The sequence below is a fragment of the Thunnus albacares genome, chromosome 14 (assembly GCF_914725855.1).
Source record: "Thunnus albacares chromosome 14, fThuAlb1.1, whole genome shotgun sequence".
Taxonomy (NCBI): Eukaryota; Metazoa; Chordata; class Actinopteri; order Scombriformes; family Scombridae; genus Thunnus; species Thunnus albacares.
Genome location: NC_058119.1, coordinates 31,942,501 through 31,947,781, shown reverse-complemented (window position 1 = coordinate 31,947,781; position 5,281 = coordinate 31,942,501). Strand labels below are relative to the sequence as shown.

The 5,281-nt window shown below is 41.4% G+C and overlaps 1 protein-coding gene across 2 annotated transcripts in view; it reads left to right on the top strand.

Moving 5' to 3' along the window:
- Positions 1 to 312: 312 nt before the first annotated feature.
- Positions 313 to 5,281, top strand: part of psda (pleckstrin and Sec7 domain containing a) — a 91,443-nt gene continuing 86,474 nt past the window's right edge. For both annotated transcript variants that reach the window (XM_044372846.1, XM_044372847.1), the window contains exon 1: positions 313 to 523. The gene's annotated coding sequence lies outside the window, so the exon portion shown is untranslated. The remainder of the gene's footprint in view (positions 524 to 5,281) is intronic.

The window sequence follows — 5,281 nt, the reverse complement described above, 5'->3', positions numbered from 1 at the left end:
CACCCCCCCCCTCCACCCCCCCCCCCACCTCCCCCACCTCCTCCCCTCATGAGCTGTCATCCTGCCATCTGTCACTGCTGCTCCACCATTGGCTGCAGGAGCAAAGTCTGCAGGCAGCAGAGGACGTGATTGGCTGGCAGGCTGCCTAGAAGAAAGGGGCGGGGACAGCAGCTGATTGATAGAGATTGGAGGAGGGGTGAGGAGGAAGAGGAGGAGCTGGAGGAGGAAGAGAAGGAGGGGTGTGGAGGAGGAAGAGGAGGAGCTACAGGAAGAAGAGGAGGAACTGGAGGAGGAGGAATAGAAGGAGGGGTGAGGAGGAGGAAGAGGAGGAGCTGGAGGAGGAAGAGGAGAAGCTGAGTGGAGGCAGACGTAAATCCACAATGAGCCGGCTCTGCTGCAGACAACAAGTGTTGAGAGAGTGAGCGGAGGGCGAGCGAGGATAAGCCAGCAGAGAGAGAGAGAGAAGAGGAGGTTACCACGGCAACTCAAGGGACGACGTCGCCGCAGCGGCGAGGACACACAGGTAAGGTTACAGCTGCTCTGTGTGTGTGTGTGTCGGCACATGTGTCTGGATAAGTGTGCTTTTATAAGTGTGTGTGTTGGTGGATTGAGCAGTGCATGCTGGGAGGTGGGGGGGGGGGGGGGGGGGGGGGGGGGGAATCCTATTAGCAGAGTCCAAGAAAAGTAGGACTAACTGCTTATCAGTCTGACAGGCTGAAGCTCTGCATTTACAACACACACAGGTGAGTGAACCAGTGTGTGTGTGTGTGTGTGTGTGGCTGTAAACTGAGTTCAGAGTCGAGACGAGCTGCGTTCACTTCGTTAGTTAAACTTTATTCATTTGTCAGAACTGATTTTTTTCATCCTCAATTAACATTTTTGTCTATAAAACATCAAAAAGTAGTAAAAAATTCCCCGTAGTAAGTTCATATTTACAGATTTATTGTCTGATCAACAGTCCAAAGATATTTAGTTGTTGATATTCAGTCTGTCATGTATGACACAGAAAAGCATTAAACCATCACATCTGAGAGGATGCAGGCAGTGAATATTTGACTTTTTTACTGAAAGATTCCTTCCAAACATGTTTTAAGACAGACAGAAATACTCTAGAAGTACTTTTTACCACTTTAAAATCCTTTAAATGACATCTTCTCCCTCCTTAAAAACACTGAGTCTGTAAATATATTTAATTTTTACAGTTTTCCTGCTGAACACCAGAAGTTTCCTGCTTCTCGTCCATCTCAGTGTTTGTTACTGGACGCTTCAAGTTTACACATCATATGTGTAATATGTGATATGTGATCGTATTGCTGAGTCATCAGGGACACTTTCATGTTTTTGAGTTGAGAAATGTTAAAGAAAACTTTAACATGTCGACAGAGAGGAAACTACTTCCTGTCAGCGGGTCCTCCGGTCCGCCACTGACTGATGCTCACGGCGTCTTAAAGTGCTGCATGAGGGTTAATATGGGAGGGAACGGATGGTTGGAGCAGCTCTGAACATCTGATAATGACGTAGATGAGTTTACACTGCAGTTATTTGAAAGCCTGCTGAATCTCATACAGATGCTAACCGCTGTGTGTTGATAACAAAGAGTCGTTATTTTACGGCCTGAGGAGGAAAACGGTCAAAAGCCAAAAAGGTTGGAAACCACTGGTTTCATCTTTAACAATGTGTTGTATTTTAAAAGCTTGTTATATTATCCATTGTGTCAAATCTTCATCTGAAAAGTAACTAAAGCTGTCAAATAAATGTAGTGGAGTAGAAAGTACAATATTTCCCTCTGAAATGTAGAAAGTAGCATCACATGGAAATACTCAAGTAAAGTACAAGTACCTCTAACTGTACTTCATAGTAATTTAGTAAATGTACTGAGTTACTTTCCACCGCTGTGTATGAGGAGCTTTTAACGCCCTGTTGAATAAATCAGCTTTATGAATGAAGACACTGCTGCTGATGACCTCTGACCTTTTCCTGTCTGCTGTAATGAAGGTTTAATCAGACAACATGAGTCTGCTGCTAACTGGTGTCAGTGTCATGATGTCACCACATTATATACTATACAAGATTTTAAAAATATAAAGTAAAGTCGACTAAACATAACTGGCTGTAACCAGCTTCATCATCAGATATTATCATAGTTTATTCTGCCATCGTTTCATCAATATGCATCTAAATCCGCCTCCGACTTCCCAAAACTATTTAACATATTTAATAAAGACTGAAGATCCTCCCAGAAACTCCTTCCTGTAAACCAAAATAAACAGTCAACTCAAATCATGTGGAATAAAAAGCAAATGACAACGATGTGGATCAGTGATCAGTGATTGGTCGTTAGGTCACGATCTGGCTGCTGATTGGTCGACTGAAGGTGCTGCTGAGCCACAGACACATTATTGACTCATTCACTGAGAAATATGGTCGACGCCTGTAAAGGAGACAAGTTCAACTCTGCTGTCTGTTCTGTTCTGTCTGTTCTGTTCTGTTCTGTCTGTTCTGTTCTGTTCTATCTGTTCTGTTTGTTCTGTTCTGTCTGTTCTGTCTGTTCTGTTTGTTCTGTTCTGTTTGTTCTGTTCTGTTCTGTCTGTTCTATCTGTTCTGTCTGTTCTGTTCTGTTCTATCTGTTCTGTCTGTTCTGTTCTGTTCTATCTGTTCTATCTGTTCTGTTTGTTCTGTTCTATCTGTTCTGTTTGTTCTGTTCTGTCTGTTCTGTTCTATCTGTTCTATCTGTTCTGTCTGTTCTGTCTGTTCTGTTCTGTTCTATCTGTTCTGTTTGTTCTGTTCTGTCTGTTCTGTCTGTTCTGTTTGTTCTGTTCTGTCTGTTCTGTCTGTTCTGTTTGTTCTGTTCTGTCTGTTCTGTTTGTTCTGTTCTGTTTGTTCTGTTCTGTCTGTTCTGTTTGTTCTGTTCTATCTGTTCTGTCTGTTCTATCTGTTCTGTCTGTTCTGTTCTGTTCTATCTGTTCTGTTTGTTCTGTTCTGTCTGTTCTGTCTGTTCTGTTTGTTCTGTTCTGTCTGTTCTGTTTGTTCTGTTCTGTTTGTTCTGTTCTGTCTGTTCTGTTTGTTCTGTTCTTTCTGTTCTGTTTGTTCTGTTCTGTTCTGTTCTGTCTGTTCTATCTGTTCTGTCTGTTTTATCTGTTCTGTCTGTTCTGTTCTGTTCTATCTGTTCTGTCTGTTCTGTTCTGTTCTATCTGTTCTGTTTGTTCTGTTCTATCTGTTCTGTTTGTTCTGTTTATTCTGTTTGTTCTGTCTGTTCTGTTCTGTCTGTTCTATCTGTTCTGTCTGTTCTATCTGTTCTGTCTGTTCTGTTCTGTTCTATCTGTTCTGTCTGTTCTGTTCTGTTCTATCTGTTCTATCTGTTCTGTTTGTTCTGTTCTATCTGTTCTGTTTGTTCTGTTCTGTCTGTTCTGTTTGTTCTGTTCTGTCTGTTCTGTTCTATCTGTTCTGTCTGTTCTGTTCTGTTCTATCTGTTCTGTCTGTTCTATCTGTTCTGTCTGTTCTGTTCTGTTCTATCTGTTCTGTCTGTTCTGTTCTGTTCTATCTGTTCTGTTTGTTCTGTTCTGTCTGTTCTGTCTGTTCTGTTTGTTCTGTTCTGTTTGTTCTGTTCTGTTCTGTTCTGTTCTGTCTGTTCTATCTGTTCTGTCTGTTCTATCTGTTCTGTCTGTTCTGTTCTGTTCTATCTGTTCTGTTTGTTCTGTTCTATCTGTTCTGTTTGTTCTGTTCTGTCTGTTCTGTTTGTTCTGTTCTGTCTGTTCTGTTCTATCTGTTCTGTCTGTTCTGTTCTGTTCTATCTGTTCTGTCTGTTCTATCTGTTCTGTCTGTTCTGTTCTGTTCTATCTGTTCTGTCTGTTCTGTTCTGTTCTATCTGTTCTGTTTGTTCTGTTCTGTCTGTTCTGTCTGTTCTGTTTGTTCTGTTCTGTTTGTTCTGTTCTGTTCTGTTCTGTCTTTTCTATCTGTTCTGTCTGTTCTATCTGTTCTGTCTGTTCTGTTCTGTTCTATCTGTTCTGTTTGTTCTGTTCTATCTGTTCTGTTTGTTCTGTTCTGTCTGTTCTGTTCTATCTGTTCTGTTTGTTCTGTTCTGTCTGTTCTGTTCTATCTGTTCTGTCTGTTCTATCTGTTCTGTCTGTTCTGTTCTGTTCTATCTGTTCTGTTTGTTCTGTTCTGTCTGTTCTGTTTGTTCTGTTCTGTTCTGTTCTGTCTGTTCTATCTGTTCTGTCTGTTCTATCTGTTCTGTCTGTTCTGTTCTGTTCTATCTGTTCTGTTTGTTCTGTTCTGTCTGTTCTGTCTGTTCTGTTTGTTCTGTTCTGTCTGTTCTGTTCTGTTCTGTCTGTTCTGTTTGTTCTGTTCTGTTTGTTCTGTTCTGTCTGTTCTGTTTGTTCTGTTCTGTCTGTTCTGTTTGTTCTGTTCTGTTCTGTTCTGTCTGTTCTATCTGTTCTGTCTGTTTTATCTGTTCTGTCTGTTCTGTTTGTTCTGTTTATTCTGTTTGTTCTGTCTGTTCTGTTCTGTCTGTTCTGTCTGTTCTGTTTGTTCTGTTCTGGTTGTTCTGTCTGTTCTGTTTGTTCTGTTCTGGTTGTTCTGTTTGTTCTGTTCTGTCTGTTCTGTCTGTTCTGTTCTGTCTGTTCTGTTTGTTCTGTTCTGTCTGTTCTGTCTGTTCTGTCTGTTCTGTTCTGTCTGTTCTGTCTGTTCTGTTCTGTCTGTTCTGTCTGTTCTGTTCTGGTTGTTCTGTCTGTTCTGTTTGTTCTGTTCTGGTTGTTCTGTTTGTTCTGTTCTGTCTGTTCTGTCTGTTCTGTTCTGTCTGTTCTGTCTGTTCTGTTCTGTCTGTTCTGTTCTGTCTGTTCTGTCTGTTCTGTCTGTTCTGTTCTGGTTGTTCTGTCTGTTCTGTTTGTTCTGTTCTGGTTGTTCTGTTTGTTCTGTTCTGTCTGTTCTGTCTGTTCTGTTCTGTCTGTTCTGTCTGTTCTGTTCTGTCTGTTCTGTTCTGTTCTGTTCTGTCTGTTCTGTCTGTTCTGTCTGTTCTGTCTGTTCTGTTCTGGTTGTTCTGTCTGTTCTGTTTGTTCTGTTCTGGTTGTTCTGTTTGTTCTGTTCTGTCTGTTCTGTCTGTTCTGTCTGTTCTGTTCTGTCTGTTCTGTCTGTTCTGTTCTGTCTGTTCTGTCTGTTCTGTTCTGTTCTGTTCTGTTTGTTCTGTTCTGGTTGTTCTGTTTGTTCTGTTCTGTCTGTTCTGTTCTGTCTGTTCTGTCTGTTCTGTCTGTTCTGTTCTGTCTGTTCTGTCTGTTCTGTTTGTTCT